This window comes from Photinus pyralis, unplaced genomic scaffold (genome assembly GCF_008802855.1).
Source record: "Photinus pyralis isolate 1611_PpyrPB1 unplaced genomic scaffold, Ppyr1.3 Ppyr1.4_LG6, whole genome shotgun sequence".
NCBI classification, from domain to species: Eukaryota; Metazoa; Arthropoda; class Insecta; order Coleoptera; family Lampyridae; genus Photinus; species Photinus pyralis.
The window spans coordinates 13,149,202-13,168,191 of NW_022170663.1; the positions used below are offsets into that span (position 1 = coordinate 13,149,202).

The 18,990-nt window shown below is 35.7% G+C and overlaps 1 long non-coding RNA gene across 1 annotated transcript in view; it reads right to left on the reverse strand.

The window, feature by feature from the left end:
- The window catches only part of LOC116174855, a 41,363-nt gene extending 24,020 nt beyond the window's left edge, over nt 1-17,343 (reverse strand). Inside the window, exon 1 of the long non-coding RNA XR_004146182.1 lies at nt 16,852-17,343. This is a non-coding gene — a long non-coding RNA (uncharacterized LOC116174855). The remainder of the gene's footprint in view (nt 1-16,851) is intronic.
- Between the last annotated feature and the right edge of the window lie 1,647 nt (nt 17,344-18,990).

An 18,990-nucleotide genomic window follows, 5' to 3' on the forward strand; every position in this document is an offset into this window, starting at 1 on the left:
CCCTCTCGATCGCGTATGTAAAAGCTAGGCACGTTTTACTTTCGAAAACTGCATCTTAGGAAATAATTCATGGAGGCGCCCCCCTTACGACAGCGAAATTTGATGGCCGTCTGGCACATCTTTAAGGTATAGGCTACCTACTGCAAAAAATTCGAAGATTCTAGTACCATTCCCCTAGAATTAGTTCAAAACGGCAGAAGTGGGTCCGGATGAACGAACGGCCGGACAGACAAAACGCAAACAATAGTAGGTACATTTTTTTTTAATTATTAAAAAAAACGCGCTAAAGAAACAAAAGTTGGGAACCGTTGTTTTCAACCAGGTGGTGCACCTGCGCACAACGCTCTATCGTGCGAGAATCCCTATCGGACAAATTTCCTAGAAAATAAAAAATTTATCCGATAGGTATTCTCGCACAATTAGGGCGTTGTGCGTGGGTGCACCAGCCTGTTGAAACTAACAGTTTACAATTTTTGCTTTTTTTGTGTACCTACCGACATCGTTATATTCGTAATAAAAAATAACACGTTTTGTCAAAGTCTCTCAACACTATATTGTAAAGCTGACTATGAAAAAGTGTTTTTTATTTTTTGTATCTATTCAAATAACATCAGAAAAAAATTAAAAACGTAATCGGCAAATTTCGGTTTTTCGGGTATATCTTGGAATGTAATCGGAAATTTCTGGTTTTGTTGAAAAACTCGTTAATTACGCACCTTTCCTTTAATTTGATGTTGTAGCGCGGTTGCCAGCTCTGAAAAAAGTTCGACAGAGTGTAGCAGCTAAGACCCCTCGGTCATAATTCCTTTACCATAAAAGATGCCGAAAAAAGTCCTGAGCAGAATTGTATACAAAGAAATGACATTCAAATGAACTTGTAGCTCTACATCGTGGATGGCTAATGTATTGAGTAGTAATTAACTCGAGAATATGCATGAAGGTAAAATGGAACGCGGTAAATAGTAAAGATAGAAATATTGCAGAAGGAATAGGCGGGGGGGGGGGGGGCAAACTAGTACTCCAAAACAGGGATGGACTCTTATCAAACGAAATATAACAATTTTTGCAATTTTTGTACTAGGAGATACCTACTCCGATTTCGCTGCCAACACACTTCAGAAGAGATTTTGTTATATTATGTTTGATTATTTTTATTATTATCTTGGCTAATCTCCAAATTATTTATGCAATGCATTAGTTGTAACACCATAAATTCTAGCTTGGCCGAGAAGCGCACTTCAATTACTGCTTGCATTTTGAGCAATTGATGCCAGTACATTATTTAATATAATTTAAAAAAAAAATTTACTATTAAATATTTAGGTGGTAATGACTGATCTCTTTAGGAAAAATGTGAACGCACTTTGTGCGTTTTTACTTTTTAGTGACTTCTTATTTTATTTTATTTTATCCCTCTCTTGTTCTGGGCCCTCAAACAGGCTTTTGCCCATAGTCACCCGCATAATGCTTTTTAGAGGTGCCTCTGCAGAAGGTCTTAAGTTGTTCTATACTACTTCGGTATTTACCTTACGAATTATGAAAACTGCAGGATAACCTAATTAGGAGTAGGTAACCGGCAGAATGCTCGAAACTGGTCTAAGGTAATTCCCATATATATATATAGATGAAAAATTCACCTCAATCATTGTTTAAATACTTATTTAAACAATGCCTCAACCCGAGGTTCGAACACCCGACCTCCATATACCCAATGCTCCACTGAACCATAAAGCCTCTTGCATACCTTTAATAAGTGTCAAAATCATAAGATTTCGTTGGGAAAACTAGGAAACACGTTAAATCAATTTCCCAAAATACTATACATTTACTTGCAATTATCCAATTTAAAGTCGGAGTAATTGTTGTTCGTTTCCGATTTGTCAAAGTCAGTGTCAATACAAGGTCGATTTATATTAAATTTCTTCCTGTCAAAGTTAACTTCCCTCTAACAGAAACAATTTTAAGGTAACATCAAACAGTTCTTGGTAATATCCACGTGTACAGGATTATAATAATTATATCGGGAATTTTCTAACGACAACTAATAACCCCCTTGCACTAACAAGCGTTTTCAATAATAATTACGAAACTGCTTGCCTAAAGTACGTGCTTATAATTTATGATCGTTACAAAAAAAATTTCAATGGTAAATTAAGTATTTGAATTAATGCTATAACAACACGTGGCAGTTTGAGAAGAAGGGCCCATGCGTGACCCCAAACAATAGAAGCCAGATTTGCGAATAGGCTTTTAAAATGAGTAACCCTTGGGGTTCTTTTACGTCCCTTGTTCTCTCATAATTGATCTCAGTCAATGCCTGTATAATTAATCCAGCAGTGTCTTACAGCTGTTCAGTACCTATACGCATTACGTAAATCAAAAAATCCATAATGATGTGAGTTTCGATTGTTAGTCATGCTATTTTCCAAAGGAGTCATCGAGAGAATAAGAAGCGAGAATGTCTAATTAATTACTTCTGAGATTGTGCAGTTGTAACTTGTAAATGATTAAAATTCCGGAATTTCTGCGTCTTTTCGCAACCTTACTTTTAGCAATAATGCGCAATGCTTTCTCTTAATTATTATCAAATCACATTTAACGTTATTGCGGTTTTGTGTGCTGCGATTTCTATTCAACTTATTGAAATTCCTACCCACTGATTACTTTATGGTTTGCGCCAAAGACACAATTTTTTTTTCAATCTTTAGCTCGCATGAAACTGGAAGAGCGTTACTCATATGAAATAACTGGTGTGCAATAATTGTTCATTATCAGAAAATTGTACATGATGATTTGGGGAGATGGAGATGGATGGATTCTCAAGTTCCTCACACCAGAACAGAAACTTTTTAGACAAGAAATTTGCCAGACTAATTTGAATGCTTTAAAATACGATATTGATTGAAGTATTACTGGTCATAAAACCTGTATGTATCACTGGGATTTTCCCAAAAAACTAGACAAAACAAGCTGCCATTCGAAAGAAAAGACACATCAGAATTTTGCAGAAAAACTATATTAGTAGCGTTTAATCTCATTTTGATCGGATGGCTAGCTGGCAGGTTGGCTGACTGGTCCCCAAACAGTATACTATTTTGTGGCGGGTTTTTAGCGAAATCCACCAAAATACGATTTGCCGGTGAACGAGACGTCGGAAGTGGATACCGACAAAGGGAATGTGGCTGCCTTCGACAAGATCTTAATTGATAGGCCAGTAAATGAACGTAGAATACAGCGATACTGTGTAATTTTCCGCGTTCCCACCGAATCGCATGAAAATTTGAATTTAGGTTCTACTTACCCTCCACTTCAAAGTTGAACTTGAGCACAGGGTTGCTTTTTATTTTTTAGGGGAAAAAACTACCCGTGTTAGAAAAAATCGTATAATTTTAAATTAAAGCGGGTAATTGATTCAAATCATCTTTTAAAGGAGTGAATAGATATCAATTAACATTAAACAACATAACTTAAGATTTTATCACAGTTTAACCCCTAAATCTTACCTCTAAAATAATTATAATTAAATGTCATAGAATACTTTGACTCCACTGATTTGCATAGAAATTTGGATGTACGTTATTCTTACCCTCCACTTCAAAATTGGACTTGTTCCGTTGGTTGCTGGTTTTTTTAGGGGTGCAAACTACCCCTATTAATCATATAATTGTAAATTCAAGTAATTTGGGATTATTTAATTATACAGTAGCATTAAATTTAGTTTTCTTTGCTATTTTTATTTTTTACCACATAATTTCTATCCTTAAAAAACCAACCCTTGCGAAGAAATTCGAATAGTTGTAGTAATTTTTTTTCTTCATTGTTACTATATATACAGTAATTTTTTTAATTAAAATTTTACGAATTTATTTTATTTCAATTAAAAAAACAACCCTTATTGTTTGAAATATACGTACTAGAAGTGCGTTAAAAAAACATTTTGTAGGTTTTTTTAAAAGCTAGATTATTGAAATTAATTTTTGAAAGGGTTGTAGTTGAAAGGGATTGAATGAGTCACTAACTCGGTCACTAATGAGGAGTGTATGCAAACTTTGAACAGCCATATCTGAACCAATTTTTGTTTTACAGAAAAAAAAGCAAAATGTTCAGAAAAGCAAAAGCTAAATTTTTTTATTTTTCGTATCACTAATACTTTTGAAGTTATTTTGAAAAAAAGGCAATTTTTCAAAATTTGAAAAATTTTTTTTACTTCAAAACTACATTTTTCAAAAATAAGCACTTTGCACCGGTCAAACTTACAGATCATATAAACAATACATAAATAAAGTAAACTGTAAAGCGGTAACGCTTAATTACAATTGGGGTGCTAATTAGGGAATGATTTCCTACCAACTTTATTTTAAGCGTAACTCACTTAGTTTTGATGCTAGGAACTTTTCTTAAGAACAAAAAGAAAGCGTTTTCAAACACTTTAAAAAAGTATTCATAAGTTTTCCCGGAAAAGTGCTTCATTTTATGGTTATTTCACGTTGAAGTACTCGATTTGGAATTTGACGAATGAGGACCTACCTTTCATGAGCTACCACTTTGCTTCTACTGGGTCTACAGACTTCATATTAGACCATTTTGTTTGTTTTTTTTATAGCTATGGTTTTTTTCATACAATACTTACTTTTAGAGTTATTTGCGAAAAACCGTTTGAAAACGTGTTTTTTTTGTTGAAAAATGAACATTTTCACTCGCAAATCACTCGAATAGTATTGACTGAAAAAGCTCTTTAGAACTGCTTAGAATTACTCAATTTATCAATTCCGGATTATTTTGAACGTATCTTCCCCCCCCCCCCCCCCCCCTTGCGAAGGGGTGGCATTCACCCCTCAAGTAAAAGCAACTCAAGTTCACCTTTGAAGTAGAGGGTAAGAGGAACCTAAATCCAAATTTTCAAGCAAATCCGTCGAGGCCCGAAAAATTACACGCCAAAACGGTCATTTACTGGCCTATGATGGTGGACTCAAAACTTGCTAATAGAATACTGACCTGCCACGCTAAAATTCCTTCGATCACATACGAGGATTTTGATAATTTTTTTTTATTTCTAGAAAATGAAACCACGTATTAATATAGGTTTTGTTTCTTCTAAATACAACACGCGCTTTATTTCCGACATTCATACAGGGTGTTACCATTGTTTAAAATAAAGTATTTAAACAATGGTGGTACATATAAGTATGTAAAAAAAATGGGTCGGTAGAGGGGATAAAATTAAGTACTTTTTTCAAACAATAATTTTTTTCTCAGCAACCATAAGAGACTGGTGTCACGTCTTTGGATAGGTTTTGGGATATGCCCTTTTAGATTTTGCAATTTTTTTTTCAATTCTCTTACCACGAAACGGGAGAGATGGGGGTGCGAAAAAATTCTGGTTTCGACGAAATTTGGTATCTGGGCTGCAGTGCAGTGTAATTTTTTTTTCGAATTGTCAAAAACTAATTTGAAATTCGTAATTTTCATGTTCAAAAACCGCTAGATACAAGATGTCAAAATCAGAATTCTTTTTCGCACCTCCATTTAGGAGTGCGCCTTTTCGTGGTAAGAATTTTGAAAAAAAATTTGCAAAGTCGGAAAGGGCATTCCCTAAAACCCATCCAAAGAAATGCAAATTTCAGCACTTTTATGAGGGTGGCACATTGAACTTTCGGGTTATTTAGTGTTTTGATCCCCTCTGCCACCCATTTTTTTGACATACTTATATGTAACACCCTGTATAGGCAATAAATTACATAGCAAATTAGAAACCTTAATAAAAGTGTTAATCTAAAAGCTTAGTTAGAGTAAGTTAACCATCTCTGTCGATCACAGCGACTGAAGGCCCCGGTATTAATTAATATTTCGACTACGATTCGTAAAGGGATATTTGGTTAGTATACATATACAGGGTTTTCCTGAAAGGCATGCTAATATTTAAGGGGGCGATTCTTGGACGCATTTTAAGAAAAAAAACTTCCTATGAACGTATGTCCTAAATGTTTTAATTTTTGAGATGGGGTGGTAAACTTTAAAAACAAGTTTGTTGTTTTATTGTCTCTACCAGTGGCGTCTGTACGACTTTTTCCTTGAATATTTTTGGAGAAAAAATACTACGCCACTTCTTTCTCTTAAAATAAAAATTATTTTTTAAATCTTCAATCATTTTTGAGCAAATTTGATCTGATTTATCATTGTCCGACGCATGATTTTTCCTTAAAAAAAAATAACAATCGTTTTACTTCAGGATCAATTTCCTAAAAATATTCTTAAAAATTTTTCAGAAAATTTCAGAATTTCAAAAGTATCTGTAAAGAATCTCTGCAGAATTTTTAAGGGATCTATGAGCCACTGTCGTGGAATCTATGAAAAATATCGGGTCTGGCCGAGAGTTTGTATGTCACAGGGGTCCGCTTTGTAGTCAGTCAAGCATGCTTTTTGTGTCCTCTGGAAACCAGTTCAAGATAATCACGCTATATTGCTCCGTGCTTATTTAATTTTTCGCCTGAGCCAGTCAAAACTTAAGGCCGACCAAGAAAAAAACAAGTGCATGTAATAGCTATTAAGATAACTAGGTGTTTTATAGCAGTACTTTATAAGGACGATGCTCATTTAAATCCGAGCGATCGAAGGGAGCGAGGTTTTAACGGGCAGAGTCCTTTAAACTATGAAACACCGTGTTATTTTCAAGATTTTATATAACGCTAAAGCATATTTTATCCGAATTCGTCTTTTATTAATTATTATCACGACGGAAAAATGTTTCTCAAGGCTGGCGTAGGTAGTAACAGAATTTCAAAAGTGTAAAGAATCTCTGCAGAATTTTTAAGATCTATGAGCCACTGTCGTGGAATCTATGAAAAATATCGGGTCTGGCCGAGAGTTTGTATGTCACAGGGGTCCGCTTTGTAGTTAGTCAAGCAGTTATGTAAGCGGATAATTCAATCAAAACTTAAGGCCGACCAAGAAAAAAACAAGTGCATGTAATAGCTATTAAGATAACTAGGTGTTTTATAGGTACTTTAAAGGACGATGCTCATTTAAATCCGAGCGATCGAAGGGAGCGAGGTTTTAACGGGCAGAGTCCTTTAAACTATGAAACACCGTGTTATTTTCAAGATTTTATATAACGCTAAAGCATATTTTATCCGAATTCGTCTTTTATTAATTATTATCACGACGGAAAAATGTTTCTCAAGGCTGGCGTAGGTAGTAACCATGGTAATAGAATTAACATTAGATAAAATTAAGCTGCGTACTTTAAATAATGTATAAAGAACCTTGCCATTGACGACGCACTTTATAAGAAACAATGATTTTATAGACAACTTAACGAACGAATTGAATATAGCTCTTCGCTTCAAAAATAGTAGACGCGCGAAAACTACAAACGCGTACAGCAAAGAAGTGAACCAGTGCAGTGTAGATTAAATCCAGTGGTAGCTAATTTTGGGAAAAATTAGGGGTTCATTTTTTAGATTATTGTAATTTTTTACCACTTGCGTTTACGAGCACAGTAAATTTTGAGTTTCATGTTAGTTTGAGCAAGCGGTAGTTTATAAAATAGCAGTGATCGTTAAAATAAAGCAAGTAAATTTCGTGTTACAGTCTAGTTGCCTTGGCCTTTTGGTTTTGAGTGACGAATAACGGGGGGACATTTGTGTGACTCGTATTTGAACATGGCATCTCTGGTCTAGTATCTTTCTCACTCGACTAAGTTCGCAGCAGACCAAGTTGCACTCCTCTAGAATATCTCTGTGTAAAGGTGGACATCTATTCTAAAAAGGTGCGTAACGAGTAAGATTGAGGAAACACCGAGTATACGCGTCAGCTTGGAATGCTTTACGAAAAATTTAACAACGAGCATAAAATTTGCATTATCGGCAAAAATAGCACTAAAGCAGCACACAATTACTGTACACACGATATTTCGATATCAATGTACTCCAATTTGAGAAAATTATGTTTTTAAGCTTCACACTACAATATTACCTATACATTACTAGAAAATAAAAGCTTTCACCATTACGGCAAAATGAATTCCAACTTTCCTAAATACCACGTGATCCCAAATTGATCTCCCCCCAGTTCCAAATTGTGTTTATTGTAACTAACCGGTCACCTTCATTGAACCGTCATTAAATGCTATACTCGTACATCGACAATTGAAATTTTTATTATTTATATTTATTATAGAAAACTGATCAGGTACCTATCAGTCCTTAATTAGCAGTTCTTGTATTTGTATCCGTTGGCGGTAATAAATACATTGCATAATAGTTTACGTTAATTAAACGTACGTACCCTACCTTAACAAATGCTTAATCTAAATGATCGCTTTAGAATAAAACAGCTCGTTATAAAAATTATAAATTAACACATACAATTCTTAAATGCTAATAAAGATAGCATGGAGACACTTAGACCAACATACAAATTGTGTACTTAAATCGCAAATTAAGATATATGTGGGTCACGTAAGATTCTTACCTCTTAACACACCCATTTACCACCCCCACCCAACCTTTTAATTATTAAATGACAAAAGTAGAAAGTATAATATGATGAACACTTATAACACGCCCAGAAGCAATTCCATTATTAATTGATACGCCTGTCATTATTCCGTAATTACATTTGTGAGAAATTTACAATAAATTACAGATGCGTCTTTCTACACGTGAAAGAAATCGTCTACACGAGTGGCCTCATTAAGCTCTCATTTTTTTGTAATCGAATTAGAAACAAGTTTCCGAAGGGTAGGTAGATGCAATTTGATAGTTTCGGTTATTATGTGTAAGTTTTGGTAATTGAACCTATAAATCCGAACTTCTTAATGTATTATTACAACGCAAATTTTCCTATATAGGTACCAAACTTCCATCGAAAGTGATTATCAAACTACCCTCCAATTTTTAGACCGCACTATAGCTTGAGCAATCCAATTTGATAGGTGAGCTTTTTCCGCCTCGGTTTGCTAAAAATAAGTTATATAATTCCGGAGCAATTGATCTCGTTAATCTTAAGATAAGCATAATAGACAGTTACAAAAACACACGTCCCGAAATAGTTACTTGTATAAAATCAAATTTGTTTGTTCTATTTCTAATCTGCTAATTCTTGTTCTTTTTTATTGGAATGCTCTCATTCTGTGTATCTGATCAGCTCATAGTCATAAGAATAGTCGATTGAGTGGACTTTCAAATCAGGTTTATGGCGTGAACTATGGTTCAAGGTATATGCTGAGAGACATAAAACTGCGTGAATATACGAGTATGTTATAATAAATTTTGTTTCTATCCATTGTACTTTTCCATTTGAAACCCTCAAATAGTACAAAAGAAGGTCGAGGTAATGACAAAAGTAAAATATTTTGACGTGATCTAATGATCTAAATTATGCAAATATTTAATTTTTCCAAAATATAAAACATGAAATTCGAATTAATCTTAAAATTGGTTCCGATTGAATTCGTTAATTCACAAAAAAATTAATTAAACTGGCGTCAGTGCATCTCTATTATTGCCATCTTTTTCTGCCATCATACTTATTCCTGTCATAATCGTTCAAAGAATCTTCAGACATTCCGTGGGATCTCCGAGGATTTCAATGATCTCGAGAGATTTTAAAATATCCTCCAGGATTAGATTTATTATAAAAACTGATCAATGGCTAGTCACAATGTATATTGAGCATATTTTTGAAACAACCTGATAGTAGTGTAACGATTGGTCGCTTTAAAATTTAAAAAAGGATTTTTGCGAATTTGTATTTTTTCAGTACCTGTAGAATACAAATGTACCGCTTCACAGCGAACGTGAGCGAAAGTATGTCTAGCGATAACCAGCGATATCAAGAAACGAATTGCGGAAAAGCTAACCTAAAAATTTAGTTCCGTTCTGTGAAAATCCAAACACGTGAAGGAAACTCATTCGGTTTCATAATAGGTCTCGATGTAGATATTGTAACGGGCGACATTTAAATAGGGACAGCGGTAATTCTAAGTTGGGTTTCGCGAGCGATCAGTGCGTGAATTTTTCTATCGTTGAAAATTCATTCTATGTTGGTTTTCACGAATCTCCTCGTGCCATTTTAAGCGCGCTGAAATTAAATTTTGAGCGAAGTTCTAAAATAGGCGCGTATCCTTTTGTGTACGAGAAATTTTTAATTTGATTTCGCTTATGTGTGAAGGTTTGCGATCGAAATTCTAGAACCAAAACGTGCAATTATCCGACTAGTACTAGAAGTACTAGAAGAATAAGCTTCGGGGAAAATATATTAAGTAGCGAGAAGTTCTAAATTTTGAGTAACTCGTGAAGAAACGTTTAGCTAGACGTTTAGTTAAAGTCGAGTTCCTTGAAATTTTAATTGTGCGTTAAAACGGGAGGTTAGCCGAGTTCGTAGTAAGGCCGTTTATTTTGCAGTAATAAAAATCCTACGGGAATAAATCAATCGGTTCCGACACCAAGGAACGATATTTCACTTGACATAAACTACAACGGCATTTGGCAGGAAATTTAAAGACAATTAATTGGTGCATTTACTCACAATCAAACCTAGTTAATAAATCGGGCAAAATTCATCAACACAGTGCAATTCTGTGCATAAGTAATCACGATCTCAATGAAGCCAGTGTGCTCGGATTCGTAATACGTATGGATATTCTCGTTATGCATTCCTCACGGATTCAGCTGTACTATACAGAAGTGATCCATATCTTTAAAGAGAACGGCATTTTCTAAGGAGAGATAACATCATTTGTTGAATAGCATCCACGTCAATAACTGTAACTTATTTAAATTTGTGGTTTGTATGTAGTACTGGTCGATTATTTTTAGGCATATTAATTTTGGTTTGAGGTAATTTTGATATTCCTAAAGGAGTCGACCAATGGGAATTATTTGCACGAACAGATTTGTACTATGTTTATAAATAAGAATCGAATCCAAACAAAGGATTTTAATGTAAGTGATACCATCCCTTTGGTTGGACCAAATTTCTGCAAGGTAAGGGGTATAATCAAAATTATTACCACTGCTGGTACCGTGGTTAAATTAAAAGATTAGTTGTCACATTGAAATTTTTGGCAGTGCCGTAGAAGTATTTGTAAACCCGTTACAGTGGGTACTCCATTACGACACTGAAGTTGGTTCTTTCAATTTAAATGAAGGCGATCGCGATCGCTTCTGTTGAAAGAAGCAATGAGATGCGTAACCGTAAGATAGCTTGCCCTCTTAGTTTTCCCTTCTCTCTCAATAATGTCAGGTAGCAAAGAGTATTATGGTTACTCTTTGCAGGTAGTTAGTTTCTTTTGTGATCATGAAATCTCACGAGTTTTACGTGAAATTTGAGTTACCTATCTTTAAGTTAGCGTTTTGCTTTTTAGCGTAACGCAACGAAGTTGAGGTAGCGCGTATGTGCTCTATTTTCGGTCGTCCGTCTGTCTGTCTGTTTGTTTCATCGAGATCTCGGCCCCAGGGCCACCTAGAGACTTCGGGTTTTTGCTAATTGATGGCTGCTATGGTCTATCCCCGTTACTTGTCATTTACAGTATGTTTTCTCCGAAACTACTGATCGGAATTGAAAAATAAAAACAGTGCTGAAACAAGCGTATTGAACCATCTAACGTTTACCACCCCCTCCCCTTTAAAGTTTCTTGGGTGAAATTTACCACCTTCTCAGGGCCGAAGTCGTGTAAATAGTATTATTTAATTTAGATGCCCCCCTCAAAACTAAAATTGAAGTGGGCGAGCGTTTCTGGCAAAACTGTCGTCAATCGGTCAAAAATTGCATTGACTGTTTTCGGCCCACCCTGTATGTTTATGTAGACGCAAAAAATTAGTATAGGAGACAAGTGTGTAACATATTATAAAAGCGTTTATTGTTAATTCTTAAAAAATGTGCTATTGTTTGCGTTTTGTCCGTCCGTCCGTCTGTCCGTCCGGACCCACTTCTGCCGTTTCGAACTACTTCTAGGAGAATGGTCCAAGACTCCTGGAATTTTTTGCAGTAGAGGTAGCCTATACCTTGAAGGTGTGCCACACGGCGATCAAATTTCGCTGTCTTGCTGTCTTTGAAAGTAAAACGTGCATAACTTTTACATACGACAACCAATTTGATTCAGATTTTGCATACGCATGCCATTAGTGGTGCCAAGTTAAACTTAAAATGGGGGAGGTAAACACATGTTCTACCCTTCATGGTATTCTAATGCAAGGTCAAAGGAACCGTTACCGCCCTTCTTTCTGTCCTCTTATCAAAGTACGGAGTGGAGGGCAGGGGGGAGGGAGTGGAACTAGTGTTATCCTTCATCGCTTCATCTGCGCACTAGAGTTATGCACAATTTATACTTGTTTATTATGCCTGCAATATAATTTAAAATTAAGAGAAGTAAGATGAAGTGATATTGACGTTATACTGGAATATATTTATAATTAAGTCGGCTGATTATCCGTAATTTCATGATTGCCTTGGAAATGCCACTTGAGGTTCGCTTATAAAAATCATAGTCTTTAGAAATAAAATGACTTCGGTTGAAAAAGATAATACACCGTCCATTCAGTGGCTTGTTGCAGAAGCGGAAGAAAATCTGGTACCTGTAAAATCCAAATGCAAAAGCCTATTATAAAGAATATGAAAAGTTGTTGACGTGGATTAATCTTAGATCATACAGTATATGGACTGCTATTTGCTCTATGCTTTCAATACAAAATGTGTGGTCATCACTGAACTATACTTATACTGGAACGCGCACTGGCGGTCTCTGCCATAGAAACGTAGCCCGCGGAGAGAGATAGTGCAAGGGGTATTTCTGTCACTGTCACTCATTGGGAAACTGCATTCAGTAATATTAATTCAAAACATATCAAATAGGTTGCTCTATGCTTGCGCGAGAATGGGACAGTGGCCCTCTCTCTCGAATCGCGTTGACCGACGGAACGCGCGTTCCAGTATAATTATAGTTCAGTGGTGGTCACGTATAGGGGGCACTGTAGTCGTGAGTATGTGAATCTCAGGGTAAACTAAAGTTGTTTAAACACGATCGGGTAAAGAGCAGCTTCAATAACAACCGAGTAGTACGGGAAGCTTTAACTGCTTCAAGATGGCGTTTACAAAAAGTACAAAAGTGACCTTGCGATTTCCTCAATAGTTTTGTTTTGAAATAAAAAAAATCAACTTCTGTCAACGAGCGATTGTTGCTAAAGGTATAAGCTTGTTAATGAAGTTAAATTTTATAACAAATTATCCGAAATTATCATTGAAAAATGAAAAAATGAAAGATATCTATTTGATAAGATAGATATTTGGATGAATGTTATTACAACCAACAATTTTGAACCAAAAGGCAGTTATTGTGGAAACAAATTTCCAATTTTTCAATATAAACGCCACCTTAAATACTCCTAATTATCCTCTATACATCCACAAATAGGTTTGCTTTTTTGACATTTCTAGGCGATGAATTAATTGACGTTTGTTAATTTAAGGGTTGACAGTCTCAAATCGTGTCTCATCGGGCAACTTCGAACAGACTCGTTTACCCTAAAATTCACATACCCAGGCGATGTCCTTGTTCATATTTTGGTTGCAATTAGTAGTCTATGTGCTATATATGGTCTAAGGCAGCGATTCTCAAACCATTTTCCATGACGCTCCCTTTCATAAAACTAAAATTACTCACGCCCCCCCCCCATCCCGTTAAAAAAATAAAAAGTGCTGTTACTACAACCGCATTTAACAAAAAAATTACAGGGTGAGTTTTTTTTTCATTATGGGGACTCGGAAACCGTAAGAGATACAAAGCCGTTTAGGGCAAATTTATGTAAAATTGTATGGTGATCAATTTTCCCTTCCCAAAAGTCTTGTAGGTCAAATATAGCGAATTATGGCCAAAAAATGTCATTTTCGAGAATACGTTGGTGTCTATTTATTTTCAAAGATATCAACAAATAATTTTAACAAAAACTTGGTAAGTAAAGCCCCCCAGTTTGAGAAACACTGGTCTAAGGGATTAATAGGAAACATCTTTCAAACAAAGTCTTAAATAAATCGACCATGTTGTGATACATAAAGGAAACACTTTTAATCTGGCTCATATTCAATAGGGTCTCTTTTCGTTCTTGAGTTAAACGAGGAACAAACGAGCAGACTGACGGACAAAACTATTACATGGGGAAATTAAAAAAAAAAGATTTTTCTATTACTGGGTCTAATTAAAACACTAAGAGGAGTAAGATTTCTAATTTCCATGAAAATTTCTAGAAGATTTTAAGACGTTTAGAGGCTTTTAGGAAAGTCCCCTAATTGATATTCATGAAAAAGACCCAAGAATGTTCGAAGCAGATTTCCACGATGCTAATCAGATCCAATAAAAGCTTCTGCAGAATGGTTTCCACGCGTATTTTATTCAATTATGCAAGTGTAGCTAATACTCGAATATATTTCTAATTAAGTGGGCTGTTTATCCGTAATTCCATGATTGCGATGGATATGCCACTTGAGATTTGTTTATATAAATCACCGTCTTTAGAAATAAAATGATTTCGGTTGAACCTTCTGGCTTGTTGCAGAAGCAGAAGAAAATCTGGTACCTGTAAAATCCAAGTGCAAAACCTTATTATAAAGAATATGAGAAATTGTTGACCTGGATTAATAGGAAGTATCTTTCAAACAAAGTCTTAAATGAATCGTTCATGCTGTTATATATTAAGGAAATGGCAAGAGTAGGTATTTAAATCTTCTGCTCTTTGATGCCTTTATTCAAAACTTCAATCAAAACTGCGATTAAAAAGTGGAACAGATTTGGAAGCATACCTACTCTAAACTGCGTGCGTTTTTGAAAGCTTCCAACAAAGTATACGATTTGCAGAAAGCGATTTGAGAGGATTTTTTATTTCAGTCCCAGATTATAGTCTCATATGTCATATTTTAAACAAGGTCCTTTTTTCGCAACCCCTAGGCGTGTTCTAAACAGCGATTCTCGTGCAGGTACAATAACAAATGTAACATTTCCATATTGGAACTTATTGTTTTTCTAGCCACATTACAAATCAAGATACGAAGAATCTCCTACGATTTTTAGTAGGGGAATTTTTTGATACTCAGCTCGCATTCGGAAACATTTTTAATCTGGCTCATATTCAATAGAGGTGTCTCTTTTTGTTCTTCAGTTAGACGAGGAACAAATGGGCCGGCTGACGAACAAAACCATTACATGGAGGAATTTTTTTTATACGTTCTTTCTATTATTGGGTCTAATTAATTAAAAACTGGGAGGAGCCTCATTAAGATTTCCAATTTCTATGATTTTTCTAGAGGTTCTAAATAGGTTTTCATGAAGGTATGGTTTCAAGTAGTTCCGAAGCAGATTTTCACGATTCTAATCAGATCCAATAAAAACTTCCGATTTACGGAAAACACCATTTTGAAAACTCCATTCACTATTAAAATGTAACTTTGACACCCAATAAGAAACAAGAAAACAATTTAATAATTAACACAACAATTAATTTGTATTTTATATGCATACATTACAATTTGAATGGTGCATTCAGTTCCGTCGGATTAGCACCTGCCCGATTCGCTACAGTTGAAATGCAGCTGTCAAATCAATGGTGGCAAATTTTCCATTTAATTTTGTTGGCATTTAATTCTAAACGCGCGCTGGCGCGAAAAAAGAACGAAACGTCGACACCTTCCGTAAGTGTAAAAGATAGGGCCGCGGACGTAAACAGTTTATGGCTTTCGAAAAAGAGTGCATTATTACGGCTCGTTTAAAGCATAAAAACTTTCAGATCGTCTGAAAAAGTTAGGAAATAAAAGTCGCGTAAAATAAAGTTTCCTGGTGCGTTTGGGCGTGCGCTTTGACCCAGTCTTCGAGAAAGAATGAAAAGAATGGACGTGGGGTTTTTCCTCCACTATCCTTGTTGATTATTTAATATAATCCCTCCGCGATCGCTTTGTGTAATCGCGCGCGGTTGGGGGTGTACAATCGTTTTTGTTTCGACGAGTTCCAGGTGACGGAAATAAAAGCCGTTTGGGATGCGGCGAAAGTTGCGCGTTTAAAAGAAACGACCGTGTAGGAAATCGCGAGCTTCCACAGACGACCTTGGCGCTTATACGACGACGCCTTTGAAAGCTCCGTCTACTCGCGGAAAGTGAGAAGACGCGACCACGTGTAAATTGTGACACGCACGTGTTTAATCCAAACAAATAAATATTGCACAGTGCATAATTATTTTAATGACACTGTTGCCGTTTACGCATTACCCGTAATTATTGGTCTGTTTTTTACACACAGTACCTAATTTGTGCCTACGCTGAAGCCAAATTAATTGCCTTATTTTTGCAAAGCGTATTTAGATTGCGCATATATTAAGAACATTAACGCACCCATAAACATATCTAATTATTACCAACACTATACATATGTTAATTTCAAAAATATGCATGAGTCATGGCGTATAAATAAGATTTTTATTGTAAAGTTAATGTAATTTTACTTTAATGCGACAAATCACTGACTCATACAACTGAAATAATTATTACAACAAGTAGAAAATTCCCTCTTTCGTATCAATCGTTTTTAACACAATTGATTGTCGCAATTCGAAAAACAAGGATTTTACCTTAATTAGTATTCGCATCGAGATTACTTTAAGCGCGCCATCGTATAATTGGATATAAAACTTTATTAACCATTAAAGTATATCTACAGAAAAAGAATTAAATTTCTCCAGATTTCGCAAGTGAACAATCCACGATTGCAAAAAAAAGAGATGATGCGCGCCGATTCTGCGTGCCCAACTTTTCGAAATGTTTCGCGGCAATTTCGTTTGGGCTTGGACAAAATAACTTAATTAGTCATACCTGAGGTTGATGTGCTAGAAGTGATTAAATAGCGATCTTGTAACTTAGTAGCCGTGTTGGAGGCGATGTTTGAACGGTTCAAAAAAGTTCACTCGTCTTGTTCAAGTAGCCGAATCGATATACACAAACACATTAATTAAACTGTTTATTAAATGCGGAATAAACTTTCCAGTCCCAGTCTTAAAGTGGGCGCACTTCCGATCAAATTCGCACAATGCACTTTTAAAATGCGACACGTAAAAACATATGTAAAAATTTTAATATAAACACGCACGCGATAATAATGTCCTGTTCATCGAGCAGAACGAGTTGTAAGAATCATGTGTGTACAATAGGTGGTAATTGGGGCCACACTCTGTGCGGGGATTATTCAGAAGAACTAACTCGCGTTCGCAGAAGTAGCAACGAAACGGCTACTGGTATTCAAAATAAGAGCTTCGCGCTCTCGTTGCGCGGCCCCAATTTACCCCTACCTACCCTGTCGCGGTCTCTCTTGCCCCTGCGTCGGGACGCCCGGGCCCTATCGGCGCCCCTTTGAGTATACCCCATCCGTGCCCGTTCGGCCACGCATGAGCAAAGATTGTAATTAGATTTCGTAATGTCCAGTTCGTTATTCTACAGCTTGAGTGGAGGTGTGAGACGGAGATATAAATATAAAAGGGTATTGAGTAAAAGGGATGCACGTATAGATGTTGAGACTTAGTTTATAGTGCCATGATTTTAGCGTGGGGGTGGAATTAGGGATATAATTTCTAAATCGGGCTTCTTACTTTTAATGTAGATTTTGAGATAATTATATTGTTATGCTACCAGATTATATTTATCACCCGGTTTATATATGAGAAAATTAAATTTCATACAAAAGACGTAATTGATTAAAAAATGCGAGTCTACCTATACTTGTTGAATTACTTATTGCGTAGTAAAAGAAATTTCAATCTATTCAGGAATGTTTCGCTCATATCACCCTGTAAAGTGCGAAGAAGTCGACTTTTCAAAGGTGCAGACCGATTAAATTAGTTTGGGTATAATTATCGATGAAGGCATATAGAAAAGGGTTACAATTCAAGCACCTTTTTCCGGAGAGATCTAAATTTCACAGACTTGCATTCCACGCAAACCAAGAGCAGATCCAATCAAAATGTTTTCGACTTTCTCTCTGTTAACAGTTACTGTTAATTTTATTTGTTCCCTTTGACAGTTTATTATAGGGATTTCAATTCACGTGATTATACCACCGAAAAAATTGAACAACAAAACGTAATTTATATACTGCATAATTTCGAGCTTGTAAAGTGAAGCACAAGAAATGTTTTTCGCATTAATTAGTTGTTGGTAGTTTGGTAAGTTTCATAATTAGGCCTAATATTGCAGAAATTTATATAAAATTACCGCGTGCTTTATATAGCGTCTCCGAATTTTGCTTTTTTATTTTATCTACAACATTAAAATCTGTTGGGGTTTTCTATTTTTCAACTGCATTTTATTTAATTCATATATGTAATCCAATTTCAAAACCGCTTAAAAAGTTTTTTGTGGGCACTATGTGCAACTTTTTGACAAACCAGGTGTCAAATTCTTGACAGAATAGCGTACGTACGTACATACAGACGGAAAAAAATTTTATTCTTTAAAAGTTGCTTAAAATGGTCGACATTTGATGAAATTTTGAAATGTTCAAAAAACGGCTATCGCAATAGCTACCTAGCACATGCTAGGAAGCTAAAAATTATCCAAAGAACCTGAAACTTGAATAAACCATGGCAGCAATAAACCAGGAATCCGCAGCAAAAAACTATTCAGTTCACCGAAACCCTTACGATTTATTTGAGTTGTATCATGGTGTTAGTATTTTAGCACATTTTCCAGCTCAGCGCGCTAGTAGAAAAGGACACTATCCCCACCACTGTTTTGTGGCGCATGGCTGTGGCCTTGGTGAACGGGATTTCCCGGCGACCGACGTAACTAAGGAGTGGCCTTGTTTGTCGTGGTCCGTAATAGGGAAAACCGAGGGGAAAACCTTGTGTAATTATAAAAGATCTAGTTGCTGGGTTTTGAAAGATTGAGTATGATCTAACGGTGAAATACTTGCGTAAATGGAGTTTTGGATTTTTTTTACGTGATATTAATAATAATATT